At 34.9% G+C, this 21,922-nt stretch overlaps 1 long non-coding RNA gene across 1 annotated transcript in view; it reads right to left on the bottom strand.

Annotated features, from left to right (window-relative positions):
* Positions 1 to 20,963: 20,963 nt before the first annotated feature.
* LOC102143357 (uncharacterized) overlaps positions 20,964 to 21,922 on the bottom strand; it is a 166,188-nt gene continuing 165,229 nt past the window's right edge. The window contains exon 6 of the long non-coding RNA XR_010585409.2: positions 20,964 to 21,077. This is a non-coding gene — a long non-coding RNA (uncharacterized lncRNA). The remainder of the gene's footprint in view (positions 21,078 to 21,922) is intronic.

Raw genomic sequence — 21,922 nt, 5'->3', positions numbered from 1 at the left:
TGGAGGCCTGGAGTTTCAAAGAATGGAGAAGGATAGATATTCCAGCTCAATCAATCAGGCAGAGAAAGAGTGAATTCTCCTGTCCTTCACCTTTTTGTTCTATTCAGACCCTCACTGAATTAGTTGATATCGCACATAGAGAAGGGCAATCAAGTTTACTATGTCTATTGATAAAAAATGCTAATTTCTCCCATAAATACATGACAGAGACACTCAGAAATATTGTCTAAACAGATATCTGGATCTGTTTATCTAGGAAAGTTAACACATAAAACAAAATATGGCAATCAATAACTAATAAGTTTTCAAAGAAGAAACCATAGTATTTGAATGGTTTCATTGCTGAATTACATCAAATGTTTAAGAAGAAATTGTACAAATTTTCCACAATCTCTGTCAGGAAGTAGAAAAAAACGAGAATGTTTCCTAACATTTTTCATGAAGACAGTGTTACTCTAATTTTAAATCTACCTAAAGTCCTTACAGAAAAGAAAACTAAAGATTATGAATACAGACGAAAATTTCACATGAACACAGATTCAAAGTTTTTCAATAAAATATTAACAAATCAAAAAATAACATATAAAAATAATTCTACACCATGATCAAGAAGGAATTACTCCAGGTATGCAAGGCTGTTCTACATCCAGAAGTCAGTTTTATCTACCACATTAAAGACTAATAAAGAAGAAAATTAAATAATTATATCAATAGATATAGAAAAAGCATTTGAAAAAACATGAAACCTATTCATAATAAAAAGTATTAGCAAATTAGAAGTAGAGAGGATGGGAACTCCCTGTATTTGATGAAGACACCTACAAAAATCCTCAGGTGGAATCATACTTAATGTTGAGAGACTGGAAGCTTTTCTCCTAAGACTGGGAACAAGGCAAAGATAACTTCTCTCATCATTTCTACTCAGCATCATACTAAAAGTCTTAACTAGTGCAGTAAGACAAGGAAAGAAATAAAAAGATAAAAAAGGAAGAATTAGAACTATCCATGCCGAGTTTATATTATTATCTATGTAACAAATCTCAAGGAATTTGCACAAACAAGAAGTTTTTAAAAATCTAATAGTAAGTATAAGATCTCAGAAAACAAGGTCAATATACAAGTTAGCTATTTACTATGAAATTCATCCTTTGCAGTGAGCAGTAAGAAACATTAGTTTCTAAAAATGCCATTTACAATAGCACAGACATGAAAATAAATACTGAGATACAAATCTGACAAAATTTTTAAATAAACTACATGTCTTTTACCACATGTGAAAAACTACAAAATTCTGATAAAAGAAATCACAGGAGATCTAAATAAAACGTGATCAAGTTCAACATTACTTCATTAAATATTGTTAAGATGTTAATTCTTTCCTATTTGATGAATATATTCAATGCAATCCCAATCTTTTAGAAAAATACTCTTTTTAGATATCAACAAACAGATTTATAAAGTTTACATGAAAAGTCAAAAAACCTGAAATACTCAATACATACTGAAAAAACATAAAGTTGGAGGATGCATACTACCCGATTTTAAGACTTACTATAAAGGCATAGTGTCAAGACAGTGTGGTATTGACTAAATAATTCACACATAATTCAATGGAACTAGTGGGTCCAGAAATAGGCCTCATACAAATATAATCAACTGATCTTTGACAAAGGAGCACAATGCAATTCAATAGCAAAGGAATAGTCTTTGCAATAAATGCAATAAGTGGTGCTGCAACAATGGATATCCTTCTGCACACACATTAAAAAAATGACCTGGACACGCGAACTTCAGAGCTTCACAAAAAATAAACTTAAAATATAACATAGTTTTAAATGCAAAACTACAAATATAGGAGAAAATTTAGGTGACCTTGAATTTGACCATAAGATTTCAGATACAACCACAAAAAGATTCTGTGAAAGCTTAGATGTTACCAAAATTAAAAACTTCAGCTCTGTGGAAGTCACTGCTAGGATAATTTAAAAAATGTAATAGACTGGGAGAAAATTTGCAAGACATGCATATGATAAAAGGTTTGTATCCAAAATATACAATAAACATTGAAAACTCAACTAAAAGAAAACAACCACATTTGAAAGTTGGCAGAAGATTTAAATAGACATCTCATCAAAGAAGATATACAGATAGAAAACAAAGATGGTCAACATCATTTGTTACTAGAACATTGCAAATCAAAACAATTAGGAGCCATTACTTATTAAAATTGCTAAAATCTAAAAATCTGATAATACGTAATACTGAGAAGAATGCAGAGTCACAGGAACTCTCATTCTTTTCTGGTGGAAATGAAAAACTGTACAGACTCCTTGGAAGACAGCTTTTTAATCTTCCTTCCTTCCTTCCTTCCTTCCTTCCTTCCTTCCTTCCTTCCTTCCTTCCTTCCTTCCTTCCCTCCCTCCCTCCCTCCCTCCCTCCCTCCCTCCTTCCTTCCTTCCTTCCTTCTTTCTTTCTTCTCTCTTTCTCTTTCTTTCCTTCTTTCTCTTCCTTCCTTTCTTTCTCCCTCTCTCTCTCCCCCTCTTTCTTTCTTTTTTTCTTTCCTCTTTCCTTTTAGAAGGAGTCTCGCTCTATTGCCCCATCTGGGGTGCAGTGGCACAATCTTGGCTCAGTACAAGCTCTGCCTCCCGGGTTCACGACATTCTCCTGCCTCAGCCTCCTGAGCTTTTCAATTTCTTTTTTTTTTTTTTTTTCTTTTCTGTTTGAGACAGAGTCTTGCTCTGTCGCCCAGGCTGGAGTGCAGTGGCACGATCTCAGCTCACTGCAAGCTCTGCTTCCTGGGTTCACGCCATTCTCCTGCCTCAGCCTCCCAAGTAGATGGGACTACAGGCGCCCACCACACTCCCGGCTAATTTTTTGTATTTTTAGTACAGTCGGGGTTTCACCGTGTTAGCCAGGATGGTCTCGATCTCCTGACCTCATGATCCGCCCGCCTCAGCCTCCCAAAGTGCTGGGATTACAGGCGTGAGCCACCATGCCCGACCTCAATTTCTTATCAAGCTAAACATATAATTCAGCTATCATGCTCCTAGATTTTTATGAAACTGATTTGTTAATTTTTGCCCACAAAAATTCTATTTATATTTTTATAGATGTTTTATTCAAAATTACCCCAGACTGGAAACAATCAAGACGTTCCCCAAGAGGTGAACAGATAGTCTGTGATACATCCATATGGTGAGATAATATTCAATGATAAAAAGATATGAGCAGTCAAACCACGAACAAAACACGAAAGAATCTTAAATGGAAATTTCTAACTGAAATAAGCCAATCTGAAAAGGATGAATGATTCTGATTATGTGACATTTCACAAGAAGGAAACCTATCAGGGGTCGCCAAATGTTTGTGGGGAGTGAAGGAGGATGGAAGAATAATTGATGCACAAAGGATTCTTCTGTTAATAAAACTATTCTGTATGATACTGTAATGGTGGATACATGGCATTATGTATTTGTCAAAACCAACAGAACTTTACAGAAGAAATCGTAAACCTTAATGTATGCAAATTTTAAAAGAAACATAGTGTGTCTGGAAATCCCTGACACCAACTAAGCAAAAAAAAAAAAAAAATCTAACTGTATTTCACATGTGTGACACAACCTCACTGAAGTCGGTAGAGGAAGAAAATGTGCTAATCTAAGTTACTTTATATATGATATAAATGAATTATATTTGTCTCATGGACACTGTACTTTAGTTGACAAAAATGTTTTTGTTAAGAGGTAATTAGGTCACAAGTGCTCTGCTGAATGAATTGATTAATGCCATTATCTTGAGAGCAGGTTAGCTACCCAGGAAGTGAGTTCTTGATAAAAGGATGAGTTCAGCACTCTTCCTATTTCTCTGTCACATGCATACATGCTCTCTTGCTCCTCGGCCTTCCACCATGGGATGACACAGAAAGAAAGTCCTTGTTACATATAGGTTCCTCAACCTTGGATTTCCCAGCCTCCAGAACTGCAAGAAATAAGTCTCTGTTCTTTGTAAATTACCCAGTCTAGGGTATGCTACATTAGCACAAAATGGACTATGATGCTATCTATCCATCTACCTGTATGTCTATCTATCTATCTAATCTATCTGGCTGTTTATCTATCTATCTATCTATCTATCTATCTATCTATCTATCTATCTATCTATCTATCTATTTATCTATCTATCTATCTATCTATCTACCTACCTACCTATTCCCATCTAAGCAGGTGAAAGTAAACTACCTTATAAAGCAGAAGATAATATACACATCAAAACACTCTCTCACCTAATAAAGGCTGGGCCACTAAAGGTAGTGGTACACTGCTTTTACATCTCAATGTTTATTTGCTCATTTGTTTTTTCCAACTGTGAACAAAATGTTATGCAGAAGCTATTATGATAGCAACGAGCATGCAGTTCCACCATCTTTAACTTAATTGGAGAGAGACATGAAGAAAAACCTTTGTTCTTACATTCTTGCAAGAAGAAGCAATATGCAGAGAATGTTTTTTTCTTTCTCTTTCTGTGTTTGTGTATACATTCATTAATCTATACTTATATATTAAAAGTCAGTTTTTTAAAATGAGTATGAAAATGGGTGTTTCAGTCAACTAAATATTCTAATTAATTCAATATTTTATCCTGTGAGATGTTCAAAAGATCAAATATTTTTAAAAGTCATAATAGTCCCATAAAATTACTGACAGTTACTCTTTTTTCGTCTTTTGTCTAGATCACTCCTACCAGACTGAACATGAATTTCGTAATTTTTTAATCTTATTCACACACAAGCTTAGATTTGATTCCTTATTTTATATTTATAAACTATCTTTGTCTTGCCTCTGACTTCTTTGTATCAGATTGAGTTTTATTCTACTGTTTTATTCAAGCCCTTTCTTGCAATTACCATCACCCTGCACCAATATAGAAATTTCAGTGTGTTTACCTCTTCCTTGAGCTCACAATGAGATCTCCTGTTATAGGCTGATGGCTACAGGCATATTTTACTGTATAATTTTCACAGAACCCATACACAAATAATACACACTAACCCTAAAATTATACCAAGAAATTAATCTGATTAGGACGATAATTCACAGTCACATAGTATTTTGGAATCTTTGTGGTGAAAACCAATTGTTTGTTTAAAACTATTGACTTAGAAGTTGGACTCTATTATTGTGTAATGACTGAAACCAGAAATAACATTTTTCAATATATCTCTATATAAGGAATATTCTCTGATACGGTTTGGCTGTGTCCCCACCCAAATCTCATCTTGAATTGTAACTCCCACAATTCCCACATGTCCTGGGAGGAACCCGGTGGGAGGTGATTGCATTATGGGGGTCGATCTTTCCTACGCTGTTCTCATGACAGTGAATAAGTCTCATGAGATTTGATAGTTTTAAAATCTTTTCACTGCACAAACTATCTTTTTGCCTGCTGCCTTCCACGTAGATGTGACTTGCACCTCCCTGTCTTCTGCCACAATTGTGAGGCTTCCCCAGCCATGTGGAACTGTGAGTTCTCCATTATACCTCTTTCCTTTGCATATTGTCCAGTCTTCAGTGTGTCTTTATCAGCAGCATGAGACTAGACTAATACATTCTCATTTTGTGCGTTTTAGAGAAAAAATAATAAGGCAAAAAAGAAATTCCATTTTTGAAAATTATTATTGCTTAAACTTTAGATAAATGGGAATTGACTGTGTTTGCTTACCCTAACATGGACTAGGTGCTGGCAAATTACAACGGCAATTTTGTTTCTGCAGCCTCAAATCTAATCTTTTATTTTGTCAGATGTGGCTAAGTGAAAAATTTCCAAAAAAAAAAAAAAAAAAAAAAAAAAAAGGACTAAAATAGTGAGCTTTAAAAAATCCTATTTCTCTTCTAGACTTGGATCCCTAAGTACCAGTCAAGGAAAATATCTAATTTCTTCAAGGAAAAAGAGTTCATATTTCTTTTGAAACATATCATGTTGCCAAATGCTCTCATTTTATTTCCTAACAATAATATCACCATCTAGATACACATAGCTTACAAAAGTAAATGTTTTATTGTGGAATTTTATAAGTACACAGGATCTGCTTCCAATGACTTTCAGAAAATTAAAATAGAAGGATTCTTTTTAATAAATACACCTGAGTTGAAATTAAATGTTTTCTGAGCAAGAGCATAGGAGAAAAGGAGGAGCAGAGAGAAACTGAAAAAGACATACAGTTTTAACATTTCAAAGGTAAAGGTGATTTAAATTAGGATTTGGGCTTGGTTGATCTTCTGCACCCCAGTGTACATAAACATTCTCATATGGGTTGCCATGTCTCCAAGAGTGATAACTTCACCTGGACAGGCCATTAGAAATTAAAACATACTTACACATACACACATGCCCACCCTAGAATAAGAAAAATTATAAACCAGCTTATTTTTGTTATTTGTCTTGCCAAATATAAACTTTAGAGACAAAATTTTAAATAAAGCAGCAACTATGAAAATAAATAATGCGATCCCTGTGTGTGTACAGAATTACGTAGTTGGGGTTTACGTATTTGAAATCACCTCCAAGTAGAAATGAATCAGTTTTCTCTGTCTTTCTTTTCTCTTACTTTTTAAGAAGGTATCACAAGAATTTTATTTACAGGAATTTAAGGTGGAAACATATACCTTCTGGGGAGTAAATCATTACTAAAAACATATAATTAATGTGGTCATTTTGAACAATATTTACCTAGTTACCTAAATGAATAATAAAAATCATCAAATATGTACATGATTTGGAAAATCTTGAAAACTAAGGAAGTTTAAATATTTAAAAAGTAAATTTCATAGTCTACCTTTATAGATAAAACATCAATAGCTAATATTAAACTATAAGCATTATTAAAATATAAACACGAATTGAAATTTTAAGATTAAATTTACAAATTAATTAATTTCTCTATATCTTCCTATTTCATACTTAAAACGCTTCTTATTCTAGCCTACATGGTGTATCACAAACTGCAAATTACAATAATTGATGTTTTAGTGTGCTATGTTTGGGGGTGGGGGGCAAGGGGAGAGAGGGAGAGCATTAGGACAAATACCTAATTCATGTGAGGCTTAAAACCTACATGATAGTTTGATAGGTTCAGCAAACCACCATGGCACATGTATACCTATGTAACAAACCTGCATTTTCTGCACATGTATCCCAGAACTTAAAATAAAATTTAAAATAAGAAAATAATAATAATAAACAATGTGTTATTTAAACGTAATCTTTAGCATTTCAGTTTTGTTTACTGGAGTCATAATCTCAATATTATTTTTAAATATAGAGAATTCAAAATAATTTAACATAAAGTATACTTTATTTTATTCATAAAGTTTTACCCATCATTTTTAAAATGAATGATTTAGGCAGAGCATTATGGTGTTTGAGAAAAACTGGCCTTCATTGTAAGCTGACTGTAGGATTTATTGATACAAGCAAAAGATGCATAAAAAAGAAAAATGTTTCATAATTTTGTTTTTCAAAAACATACATGCATATGTGTATGTGTGTATGTATATGTGTATATTTCAATATGTGTCATATACTTTAGAGAGATTTTTACATCTAGTATGGCTCTTAGGAATAAAGGCCATGATTCCTATTTTATAAGTTTTCTCTTGATTAAAAAACTAGTTTTGTGTGGTGGTGGATGAGATGCTGTATTATTTCTTCAAACTCTGTTGGCCTTCCTTAAACTTATTTTGATTTATTATTGTTTGTATTTTTAATTGTATGTTTGAAGGGATCCTTTATCTTTCCAATCAGCCTTTTCCAGGTCTGGATCCCATCTCCTTTCACCTACTTGAGAATTTTTATTCTCAATAGGCCAATTTTTTTTCTATCTTCTTATTCTCATTTCCCACTAGTGGAGGCTTATCTAATTATAAACAATAAAGAAATGATTTTAAAATTAATCTTTTTACTTATACACACAAACTGGTATCTGTAGATTCTTTCTTATCTTTTGCTTACCCATTTCTGAAATCTTCCTATGCCTAAAGCCAGATGCTCTATTTTTTTTTTTTTTTTTTCCAATCTGCTGTAGTCTTTTTGGACAACTTAGTCCTCTTTCAACTGCTTCACCTCTCACTCATAACTTGCTGACTCCAGAATCTCTAACTCTCTCTTCTGAGGTCCTGAGATATATATATATATATATATTCTATATATAACACAATATATATAGTATATATATACACAATGTTTTATTGAAACTTCCCAATTATTACATGTCAGATATTCTCATTTCACAGACCAGGAAACAGTTACTTACAGAAGTTAAGTATTACAGCAGGTTTACTCAATTAGCACATGTCCAAGCTAGTATTTAATCCAAAAACTTTTTTTTTTTTTTAATTATATACTTATATACTCTTTCTTTCCATTTTCTTGAATTCCAGTTTTGTCTACCAGGGTAAATAAAGTACATGATTGCTAAAGATAGGAAGCTTTAGAATCTTTTTTTTTTTTTTTTTTTTTTTTTGGAATCCACTTGCATGAATTTTTCAGATTCCGGAAATAATGCTTTGCAATGCATGAAGTAGTACTTTTCACTCTATATATTTTTGCCCTAATGTCTGTGCACCCAGCCTGTGAAATAAATTGCACTGACCTGTGTCTTTAATGCCTGTCTCTTAACATTTTTCAAAACCACCTTAAATGTTGAAGTTCATAAAATTGGTAATGCTTGATGTGGGGGGAAAAAAACAAAACAAAACAAAACAAACACTAAGATGTTCTACTTTGTGGTCTCTGCATGACATCTAGTGGTTGGAATTGGAAAATTTGAGGAAATGATGATTAGTACCAGGGAAAATACAATCTGTGTTAGTCTGGAGTCCTCATTCCTAACATCAAAAGAAACGTGATATAGGTATCCTTTACTTCCAAACTTCCAAAGAGTTTGGCTGCTGGAGGGTAGGCCTTTCTTAATCATTTCTGTTTCTCAGTCTATGTATTAGGGAAGAAGAATTTCTGTCTGTGTTAAGCAATCCCTGCTCACTGGGGCTTGTGAAACATTGGTCTGTAATCAGTACCTACTTTTGATGGATATGACTTGGATATAAGATGCAAAAGTAAATAAACCCTTCGGTTTTCTTTCTTTATACACAAACATTAATCATACTATATCTGTGACCCTATTATTCAAAACTATATTTAGAAAAACTTTTTATATACTCCAGTTTTGCTTCTTGTAAAGAGGTTTTAAAATCAGGTAACTGCTTAGCTTTGAGTCTTAGGGATGACATTGGGTGTAGGTCCTTGACAATCCAAGATTTAGGATCTGCCTACCAGAAATTTTAGTCAGCTTAGATAACTGACAATGGAAAACGGTACATGATAAGTTCTAAATAAATGACACAGCCAATGTGTTAGGGATGCCGCAAAGGATTTGGAGTCCGAGAGGTCACAGAAGGGATCAAGAAGGAGGATGGATTTGAACTGAGCTCCAGGTGATAGATGGGCAGCTTAAGATATTTTTAAGCAAACAGGCAATGGAGTGAGAATCCTGCGTGTTGGCTTTCCTTCAGTGTGACTTTGAACAAACAAACTAGTTGCTCCACATTTTACTTTCTTTGTTTGCATCACAGTACGCATGTACATAGATACATAGCATCTATTTCTTGTGGTGAAGATCAGTATAATGTCTTGTGTGGCAAATTATCAGCTCTTTTTACTATAAACACGTTAAAAATGCAAATGTTTAGGTCAAGTATTATTCTCTGAAAATGCACAAAGAGAAATGAACCGAGAGAAAAATAACTAATAATAAATAAATACTATATTTCTGACACCAAGACATGTCCGAGAGAATTTAAAAAGTAATTACAAATATTTTATGGTAATGTATTTCAAATATGCATGCTGTAGATTCCAGGATTTATGTCATGGGGATGGATGAGAAGTCCTTGAAACCTGGCAATTATTTATAAATGTTGTTTCTCATTTTCCATCACTGCAAGGTACTCTTACAGACACCATGTGAACCAAATCAAATGTTACATCTCCAGGGTTATAGGCTCATAAAAAATCAACACCTAGGGCATAACTTGAATCACAGTAACTTTATGAATTTCAAATGGGATAAAGTCAGCCCATAAGTGTTTAGGTTTGCAGTCTATTGTTCGAGATTATTGCATCAACCAACTCTGGAATTAACTTCTGGGATGAAGAGTAAGAAAAAAGTAAAATCACTCCACGTAGACTCAAAGGAGACTTTTGTTGAAGTGGGTTTCCCCATGGTCTTTGAAGTGGGTGAGGCCTCGTGCTTGTGAAATCCAGGGGCCTTGTGATGAGTGAAGTATAAGAGAGATTGCTGACAGATTTGAAATCCCACAGTAGTTGTTTTGTCCTTTGCTTTGAGAAGGTTGGTGATAATTAAACTGCTTTTCCAGCAGAGTCTTTGTTCCTAACCCAAGTATCGTATTTAAAGAAGAGCCAAGTAGTATAGGCATTTTTTGACACTAAACTGACTCTGACCTATCTTCTTCCATGTTTATTTCCCAAAACATACACATTGGTAGTTGAAGTTATTTCCTATGAAGTGACTGAGTGACTTGGGGCCTGTGTGTGTGTGTGTGTGTGTGTGTGTGTGTGTGTGTGTGCACATAAGTTTATGGATGTGCTTCGACGGGGCTCAACCTTCACCTTCTCAGGATCATTTGTTTCAATGTCATCTTTGCCTCTTTGTTATTTATCAGCAGGAGATAGCTGACTGAGCTCAGTGCTGAACTCAAGCAACGTTGGCATGTCCACGCTTGATGTTTAACAGACCTGAACTAAACAAAGCATATTCAGTTTGAGTCACTTTAAATATTTGGTCACTTTTTAACTCCATGTAAACCTTCTGGTTAAACCTTATTTTCAAATAGTAAAAGAATTATAGCTTGAAATATAGTGCCTGGCTTATGACAGTTTCTCAATAAATAGTTTTGATTTATAATCCTAAAAGTAGGAGTACATTTGCTGCTGGAGGATGTATAGACTTAAAAAGAATATGTAATACAACTTTACATCTGAAATAAATAATAATACTATAATAGAGTTTATCTCTTCATTGCCTGTCTTTTTAGCTTCCTTACCCTTTTAATTTCTACTTCTTTCTTTTTTTCTTATTTTTCTCATAAATAAGTAGGACCAGATATGTAAACATTCAGCACAGGCTTGTGTTGCAGATGTTATCAGCATTTCGAGCGTCCTAACTACTCAAAACAAGCTTTTAACACATTAGTAGAACTTGATATTTCAAACAGATTCAGTACTTTATTAAAATATTTTCATATCTTGATAACACGTAAAAAATCTATTTATTGCCAGTTTCTTTTTGTATCTGCTCCCCTTTTTCTATTGTATTTGTATTGAAATGTTAATTTTAACACATAATATGTATATAAGAGTTTAAGCCCCTAACCTTTTTAATAACATATTCTTTTTGAACATACCACAACTAGAGGTTCATAGAAACGTCCCGTTTTATTAAAATCCACCAGGGGATGTGTTCAACTTGTGAAGTAACCTAATTGCAATAAATCTGGGCTGAGCTAGTGCTAATGCATGTTGGCAATGATCAACTGATTAGGGATACATTGATTTGTCAAAAAACATGATGGGGGAAAAAAGGAAATTGCTGCTCCTCAGTGTTTGTAAGTGCCAAAACACATACGTATTTTATATTGTGGGAAAAGCATTGATGTGAATTTCTCTAAACAGCAGGATGTGAAAAGTACTGTTTCTATAAGAAAAAAAATCATCCTGGATTCACTAGTATGCAGGAGAAAGCAACTTTATTCTTTTTTTTTTTCTCTGTCTCACTAAATAAAATCTCTAGCAGAATATACCACTCCTGATAATTACATGCTCAGCAATTGATGTTTTGACATTTCAAATGGTCCTACTCATTCAGTACCAATACATAGTCCAATCCATTATAAAACGTCCAATGACAAACATGAATCTGTTTAACATTTCTTGTCTCCCCTAATTTGGGCTTACTCCAGTGTTAGGAGCCTGTAGTGGAGGGAGGAATGTGATGGCTTTGTTTCCTTCTCCTTGCCTTACTTTCTCTTCTGCTACCTTGCCTAACATACAGGGCCCAGGTAAGCTGATACTTGGAGTAGTGAACACAGGCTTATGCGTATGGCACACCAGAGATAGTGTTGGTACTCTATGGACTTGGTGAATGAATGTTGAAAGTGGAATTGTCTTCCAGTAGGATGATAGTGAAGGTTACTCAGATTCTTTCTGAGGTCCTTTAGCCACTATTTTTGAAAGTGAGCCATTGGACTTCACCTTGTCTCTTGCTCTTGTTGGAGTTGTTTTCTCTCTTGATGGTCGTCTTGATCAAGATCCCTTTTACAATAACACGAGCCTAGCATGTTCTTAAATCTAGTCCTTGGGAAATCTGTGCTTTTGCTTTGTCATTATAAAAGACATAGATCGCTGTATCCTTGTTCAGTAAGCTACAACATACTCCTGTCTCCTGAAATTCTGGGCTTAAATCAAGGTCTCAAAGGCTTTGTTTTGTTTTATTGTACGTGTGTGTGTGTGTGTGAGAGAGAGAGAGAGAGTGTGTGTGTGTGTGTGTTTATTCTCCTGAAATTCCCCTCCTCACTTGACTTAAGCTAAAATATAAACGTCCTCTTCCTTTCAGCCACAGATGGTGATGGATAAATGGAATGCCATTCACACTATTCCCTTAAAATAAACTCTCTCACTCCCCTCTCCCCTCTCATCCTCGTCCCTTTTTTTATATAATGGGTAATGCATTAATGTCAGCAGAATAGTTTGGGGCCATCATTTGGCAACTACCACATGGATGGTTTAGCAATTGTTTTTAGAATGCTATGAATTTAGGTATATGTGAGTTTTGGGGAAAGTTTTGCCACTATATGTTTGTTAATTAAATGTGGGCTATGATATAAAAATAAAATTATGTTTCTGAAACATATTTTGGAAGCTATAAAGTCATCTGTATTTATTATCCACAGACACAGCGTCATTGTTCAGGTCCTGCAACCGTCTTATAATCAACACACGTGGGCCCAGGGATTCTATGTGTCTTCACTTTCCTAGTGTCCATGGACAATCATTCCTCATACAAAAAGATGGAATTAACCTTGATTTAAGATCTTTCCAAAGCGATCCTCAATAATGACATTTGCATTCTTCTAGCTTGGAAATATCAAAGCAACAAAGATACGGACCTCTGCACAATTGGCTGCATGTTTTGAAAGATAATGTTCCTGACTGGGCGCGGTGGCTCAAGCCTGTAATCCCAGCACTTTGGGAGGCCGAGACGGGTGGATCACGAGGTCACGAGATAGAGACCATCCTGGCTAACACGGTGAAACCCCGTCTCTACTAAAAAATACAAAAAACTAGCGGGGCGAGGTGGCGGCGCCCACAGTCCCAGCTACTCGGAGGCTGGAGAATGGCGGGAACCCGGGAGGCGGAGCTTGCAGTAAGCTGAGATCCGGCCTGGGCGACAGAGCGAGACTCCGTCTCAAAAAAAAAAAAAGAAAGAATGTTCCGCAGGCTTAGTAAAACATCTCTACAGGCTGAATTATCGAGAGGAGGTGGAGAAAACGAAATGAAACTGACATGATAATAGTAAAAATAAATAAATAAATAAATAAGTAGTAAATTTCATAATGCAGACACAAATGCTAAAGAGCTTGAGTTTCTTATAAGAAATAGCACTGGAGCAACAACAGGAGGGAAAATACCTTATATGGAAAAATACCTTCTTCCTGGATTTGAGAAACTAATAAAAATTTAATAGATTTTAAATGCAAAATCTTATTATCAAGTGTGTTTTTCATAACACCAATTATTAAAATTTTATATAAAAGTGAAAAATGTCAGCTATTGAAATGTAAGCATAATGTTTTTAAATTAAAATCTGTAATTCTTCCGCGTAAGGTGCTGTTTTACAATGCCTTCTTTTTTCTTTCAAAATCTGTCTCACTCAATAACTGGCTTATTTCTAAGACACTAAACACAATGATAAGGAGAGAATAATTGTTCTATGCCTGATTTTCTTTGAAAATTATGATGAATTTCAACAGAAGCTATTGTAAAATTGACTGATATGTTTGAGGATATTGAAGTATATGTAATACTTTAATATGAATTATTTTGACATGTCACTTATAGATAGTTATTCAAGCCTGGCATTTTCTGCTCTCAAAATTAAGGCATGTGTATTAATTTAAATTGCAGCTAATATGTAATTCACAAAAATTTTGTTCTGACTCTAAAGCTAATTATTGTATTTGCTTTACATATATAACTATTGAAAGACAAATGCAGCATTACTCATGACGTTTTAATAGATTGAGAATTCCCAACCTACACTAAGGTTAGAAATTTCTCAAAATAGTGATTCTAAGTATAAATGTTACATATTGTTTCACTGTGCTTTGCATTAATATTTCTAAATCCTTAAAAGGCAAATTAGCAATAGTATAGGATTTAGGACCTTAGATATTTAAGTTTTTCCATATTTTGCATTGAAAAAAGTAATATATTTTTGAACAATGCAAATTATTTTTATCATTTTATACTATGTCCTAGATCTTTATACATATTAGTACATTAACATATAATTTAAAAGATATTCTAAGGTAGGAAAATTGTATGGGCAAGGTTAGAAGAAATGTATAATAGTTGATGTGGTCCCTTAGGGCTAAAAAAATCAAAAAGTCATTGGCACCCATGGGCCTAAAGGGACAAAGAGAGAGACTGATTAGTAGCACACATAGAAAATAGCCATAGTCAGAGCTGCTTGACAGGGGCTGCAACATTCAGTGGATGGATGTGGAGAATAAGTGGTAACTCAGCAGAGAGAGCAAGGAGGAGAAATGCTCAAACTTATTGTCTATTTGCAGAAGACATTATCTTATATATTGATATGGTTTGCCTGTGTCTCCACCAAAATCTCATCTTGAATTGTAGCTCCCATAATTCCCACGTGTTGTGGGAGGGACCCCAATGGGAGATAATCGAATCATGGGGGCAGTTTCCTCCATACTGTTCTCATGGTATTGAATAAGTCGCATGAGATCTGGTGGTTCTATAAGAGAAACCCCTTTCCCTTGGCTCTCATTTCCTCTTTGCCTGCTGCCGTGTGAGATGTGCCTTTCACCTTCTGCCATGATTGTGAGGCCTTCCAAACCACGTGGAACTGTGATTCCACTGAATTGCTTTTTCTTTGTAAATTACCCAGTCTCAGGTATATTTTTATCAGCATCATGAAAACAAACTAATACAGTAAATTGGTACCAAGGTAGTGGGGCACTGCTGTAAAGATACCCCAAAATGTGGGGGTGACTTTGGAACTGGGTAACAGGCAGAGGCTGAAACAGTTTGAAGGGCTCAGAAGAAGATAGGAAGGTGTGAGAAAGTTTGGAACTTCCTAGAGACTTGTTGAATGGCTTTGATCTAAATACTGACAATGATATGGACAATGAAATCCAAGCAGAATTGGTCTCAGATGGAGATGAGGAACTTGTTGGAAACTGGAATAAAGGTGACTCTTGCCATGTTTTAGCAAAGAGACTGGTGGCATTTTGCCCTTGCCCTAGAGATTTGTGGAATTGTGAACTTGAGGGAGATGATTTAGGGTATGTAGCAGAACAAATTTCTAAGCAGCAAAGCATTCAAGAGGTGACTGGGTGCTGTTAAAAGCATTCAGTTTTAAAAGGAAAACAGATAAAAGTTCAGAAAATATGCAGCCTGAGGTGACAGAAAATAAAAACCCAGTTTCTGAGGAGAAATTCAAGCTGGCTGCAGAAATTTGCATAAATAACAAAGAGCCAAATGTTAATAGCCAAAACAATGGGGAAATATATCCAGGGCACATCAGAGACCTTTGCAGCAGCCCCTCCCATCACAGGCCCAGAGACTTAGGAGAAAAAACTGGTTTCATAGGCTGGACCCAGGGGCCCCTTGCTATGTGCAAACTAGGGTCTTGGTGCCCTGCATCCTAGCTGCTCTAGTCATGGCTAAGAGGGGCCAAGATATAGCTTGGGCCATGGCTTCAGAGGGTCCAAGCCCCAACCCTTGGCAGCTTCCATGCAGTGTTGAGCCTGCAGGTGTACAGAAATGAAGAACTGAGGTTTGGGAAGCTCTGCCTAAATTTCAGAAGATGTATGGAAATGCCTGGATGTCCAGTAGAAGTTTGCTGCAGTGGCAGTGTCCTCATGGAGAACCTCTGCTACAGCAGTGTGGAAGGGAAATGTGGGGTTGGAGCCCCCACACAGGGTCCTCACTGGGGCATTGACTGGCAGGAGAGCCTACTTCTTGCATCAGTATGACCTGGATGTGAGACACGGAGTCAAAGGAGATCATTTTGGAGCTTTAAGATTTGACTGCCCTGCTGGATTTTGGACTTGCATGGGTTCTTTATCCCCTTCTTTTTGGCCAGTTTCTCCCATTTGGAATGGTTGTATTTATCCAATGCCTGTACCCCCATTTTATCTAGGAAGTTACTAATTTGGTTTTGATTTTACAGGCCCTTAGGCAGAAGGGACTTGTCTTGTCTCAGATAAGACTTTGAACTGTGGACTTTTAAGTTATTGCTGAAATGAGTTAAGATTTCGGGGGACCGTTGGGAAGGCATGATTAGTTTTAAAATGTGAGGATATGAGATTTGGGAGGGGCCGGGGCACAATGATATGGTTTGTCTGTGTCCCCACCCAAATCTCATCTTGAACTGTAGCTCCCATAATTCACACGTGTTGTGGAAGGGACCCAGTGGGAGATAATTGAATCACGGGGGCAGTTTCCTCCATATTGTTCTCACAGTAGTGAGTAAGTCTCACGAGATCTGATGGTTGTATAAGGGGAAACCCCTTCCACTTGGTTCTCATTCCCTCTTCACCTTCCACCATGATTATGAGGCCTTCCTAGCCACGTGGAACTGGGAGTCCATTGAACCTCTTTTTCTTTGTAAATTACTCAGTCGTAGGTATGTCTTTATCAGCAGCATGAAAACAGACTAATACATATATAGATCATACTAAAGAATCCACAAATGTTATTAAAACTAAGAAATTAGTTCAATAAGATTGCAGGACACAAGATCAATATGCCCATGAACTAAGGCATTTGCATCATCAAGAAAATGTTAGTATTTAGAATGTATTAGTACTTTCCAATTTTATTTATGTATTTGAAGTAATCCCTGTCAAAATCTCAGATGGTTTCTTTAAAGAAATTGACAAGTTAATCCTTAATTTTATATGAAAATTTGAAGGATCCAGAATGGCCAAAATGATCTGGAGAAAGAACAAATTTGGTGGAATCACTATTTCTGACTTCAAAACTTACCACAACACTACAATAATTAGACAATGTTGTACTTATATAATGGCCTATATTTGAGAATCCAGATACAAAACTTCACATTTATGGTCAATTAATTTTCAACATAGGTGCTGCAACAATTCAACCAGGGAAAGAATAGTGTTTTCAGCAAGGCTGGGACAACTGAAAATCCATGTGCAAAAGAATGAAATTGGACAACTGTTTTATACTACACAAAAATTAACTCAATACAGATCAAAGATTTAAATGTAACAGCTAATCCTATGGCATTAGAAGAGAAAATAGGTGCACAACTTTTGTGATCTAGAATTGGGCAGTTGCTGCTATTCTCACCTCAGAATAACTTAACACACACAAATTATTCTAAAATGTAAGTATTTTTAAAAACAAAAGTTCTGCTGTGCTTTTTCTATCAGCAAAAGTCACTTACGTTTGTAATTTGCGACACTTATTCATAAAATCCAGTAGCTATATATTTTGAACATGTTTAATATTAGTACATTTAGTTATAATAATTCTTAAAACTATTTCAGATATAATAAGGATAGAGGTATTCATTGCTATTGTGTGGTTGACTTTCTTTTTGTCTTGTTCCAATAGCTGCATATGTAAAGCCTTTAGAGAAATGTATTCATGAATGTGGTGAACATAGTAAGAAATCAGAAAAGTGACCAAATCATCTATTAAAATGGTCCTATTATCTAAGTTGGAGTACATTCCTTCATTATGAAGGCTCTTAAGTGCTATCATTTTAAACTCATTTACATGAGCTCTTCTTCCGTTTCAGTGACAGCTAAACTCCACTTAAATTGAATCTCCACTTGTGACTCTGAATCCATTGGAAGAGCTCCACATCATTTCCTGTACCAGCAAACAAGATGAACAAGCTGCATCTGATCCATGAATCTCAATTTCTGGGGCACAGGCCCCTACCCAGTCCAAAGGCCCATGAGCAAAGATGGGGTCTTGAAATTGATCAATGACACTGGAATGAGAAACATTCTCTTTCTCAAATTGGTTATGCTGTTTCTTTTTTCCCCTTCTATTAATGAATTATTCATTTTTCTGAGGTCATTTCTGCTAGCTCCATTTCTACACATTTGCATGCACACACACACAAATTTATTATATAATTTTCCTCTTAAAGTTTACTTCAGTTCTTGCCATGTTTTGCTCTCACTGAATAATACTTTGATTCACACACATAAGTTCATGTTTTTACACATGTTTAAGAATCCTTATAGAATAACATCCTAGAAATATAAATTTTGGGGCAAAGAACAAATCTGACATTAATTTTAATGAGTAATGCTAAATTATCCCTTTTCTAGGAGAAATTTTAACAATCTACAATTCCGCAATAACTTCAGAGTGTGAATTTTCCTATGGCCTAGACAATACTGGGTATTAGGTCTTTTAGTGTTGTCAATCTAATGAATAAAAAAATGTTACAATGTTGCATTAATTTTCAAGAGTGTTTGATTTGGAATATTTTTACATATTTGATAGGTCATTCATTTGTTTTCTTCATATATTTTATCTCTTTTTGTTTTGCGTTGAGTATTTTTTATATACTGGTGATGTTGATATATATCACATAGTTTACAAACTTTTAGCTCTGTATATCTTTCTGACATTTAGTGAGATATTAATACATGTATTTGTAAGGCTATTTTTCAGGTGTATTTTATGGATTTTATGTTGTTCTAAGATTATTTCAGTTTATTCTCTTTAATTATCTTGAAGTGTATTAAAATTTCTTGAATTTTCTATATTAGTAGTTCTCGTATTTTAGGATGCATCAGAATTACCCAGGATGTTTGTTACAGCACAGATCACTGGGCTCAGCAGGTCTGTGACAGAGCCTGAGACAATGCATTTCTAGTAAGTCTAGGACATGTAGCTGCTGCTGGTTTAGGGACACACTTTGAAAACTATATTTTCATATAATAATTATTTAATCTACAAATATTGAGTATTATATTCAGAGTTAGCTAGGATTATAGTATTTTATAGAAAAATATAAAGGAATTATAGCAGGTATCCATGTTTTATTACTCATTATAATAAAAATTTTTCTACTATTTTATTATGTATTATTGCAGTAGGGCTCCAATGATGTGAATCTTTCTTCTTTGCTAAGTGTATTAAAATGTTTGTTTTTGTCTCTCTTAAATATGTTTATAGTAGGTTTCTACCTGTGGCTTATAGTAATAGAGTTAAAATTTCTTATTTTTTAGTTTAAGGGGTTTTTTATTGGTAATGAATGCAACATTTTATCAAATTATTTTGAATTTTAATAATATGATTGCATTATTTTTTCAATCTTTTCATGTAATGAAGTATATCAATAGATTGAATAATGTTGAGACATACTTGTATAATGGAAGTAATCTTACTCAGTTGTGATACTCAGTATTATTCCGGTATTTAATTTCTATTTGATTCTGTTTAGTTCAAAACCATAAAGAGTCTGAGATATTACTTTGCTAGCTCAAAAATTAGTATGCCAGAGCTATATACGTACATACATGTATACCTAATCACAAGTATTTTGGTTGGGGAAAAGATTATTTTCTCACAGAGGAACTTGTTCCCCATGATACTGCTACAAGATGTCATGCAGCAAGCTTCACACCACAGGAGAGGAGGCTCCAAGTTATGAAAATAGCGCCTCTGCAGGAGCTACTAGCAAAACTGCCTATGCTCCCTGAGAGAGAAAGAAACCTTTGCTCCAGAATCTAAACAAGTTGTTTCTCAGAGTGGAGACAAATGCCACTGCTTTACTGCCCTGAGATATAAACAAATGGACACAGGGAGATACACATCACTACATGTCTCTGGAAGTATCTGTCTCTGACTTCAAAGGATTATTCCCTATTCAATCAACTTTTAACTTAGGTGGCAGCACTCTTTGCTTAGAAAGCTCTGAATATGCAGATGCAATGAGTTATTCATGGAACATTGCCTCCCAACAGGTCCCAATAATTGTTAAACTGTTGAATCATCATGGTTTTTTAAAGAAACTGACAAAAGATATAAAACTTGTCCCACAAAACAAATCAATTTTCTAAAAGTTTTTAAGCTACTGAGCCCACTAATAGATTCTGATTTTAAGAATTCCTATATTTTTCTGCCAAGCTCCAAAACACAAATGTAGCCATGCCACCTCCTTCGCACTCCCCATTTTCAAAGTATTTTCCATTTTCCCAGGGTTTAATGAACTATGTACTATGTACTGATTCAGATTACTCAGTCTGGCACACATGGTCACCAACAGCATGGCTCCAATTAAACTTCCAATATGATTTCCCAGTAGAGCTGTTATTCTAACTCTCCCAGTTTACCTCATTTTACTTGCCTGCTTTCATTCATCCTTTCTTCCTTCGTTTTCACTCATACCTATTAAAATTCTTACTAACTCACAGGTTAACTCTCACATAAAACCATTTCTAACATCTCCAATTGAAATACTACCTTAATTAATTTTTGTATCAATTAAAATAAGTTTGTGGCCTGCATAGTATAGTGAGATCTCATCTCTACTAAAAAAAAAAAAAAAAAAAAAAGTTAAAAATTAGCCAGGCATGCTGGCATACCTGTAGTCCCAGTTACTCGGGAGGCTGAGGTGAGAGGGTTTCTTGAAGTTGACAGAGGTTGTATTGAGCCAAGGTCACACAACTGAACTCCAGCCTGGCCAAAAGAGCAAGACCCTAATTCAAACCAAAAAAAAAAAAGAAATAGTTTGTATGCCTTGTATAACATTTAATATAGTATGTTGGATTGTAATTTCTTTCGTGCCTCTCACCTCCAGTAAACTGCAATCCACTTAAAGAAATTAGTCTTAAATTTAATTTTACTAAAGTTTTTAGAAAAATAGCTTGTCCATAGTTGGAAATTAATCAGTGTTTCTAAGGTATTATAAAAATTTTATGATGCTATACCAATCATGTGGTACGCATCTTCTCTCTTTACTCAAGACTTACTTTCTCTGAAGAAAGCGGAATTGTGAACCAGTGTCAAAGGCACACATCATGAGATATTGTGGAGAAAAAGAGTACACATAAATATTGATGTTTATTCCACGTATTTATGGTTTGGGGGTTGAGGGAACTATGTTGATGTCAGAATCAACAGAGTTGGTGTTAAAGTGCAGTTCCTCTCTATTTTCAGGCAATCTACACATCAGAGTTAGTAGGTTTCTAAATAAATGTTAAGCTTGGATGCTTTGTAAAACATTAGTTTCAGTACTGTTACATGATGTTACATCAAAGATGTTGCATAGGTATCCATCTAGTAGCTCTACAGTGAATAATTGGGTGGGGGGGAACACTGTGGATGCTCTAATTACTGTACTTCATGCCTTTGCTGCATTTAGAAGTTCAAATATTTCCAATAAGTAAGCCAAGTATTTTGGATTTAAGGAAAGACAACTTCAGCTTTAGTAGTTGTCTTTGTATTTCCTCTGACAGTTTACTGTGTTTCTCTCTTTTAAAACTTCATCTTCTACTTTAAGTACTTTATCCATTCTATTTCTAGGAATTGTCATCCTCTGCTC

The sequence above is a fragment of the Macaca fascicularis genome, chromosome 3 (genome assembly GCF_037993035.2).
Source record: "Macaca fascicularis isolate 582-1 chromosome 3, T2T-MFA8v1.1".
NCBI classification, from domain to species: domain Eukaryota; kingdom Metazoa; phylum Chordata; class Mammalia; order Primates; family Cercopithecidae; genus Macaca; species Macaca fascicularis.
Note: the sequence above shows the minus strand (reverse complement) of the source record. Positions and strands in the feature narration are given on the sequence as shown.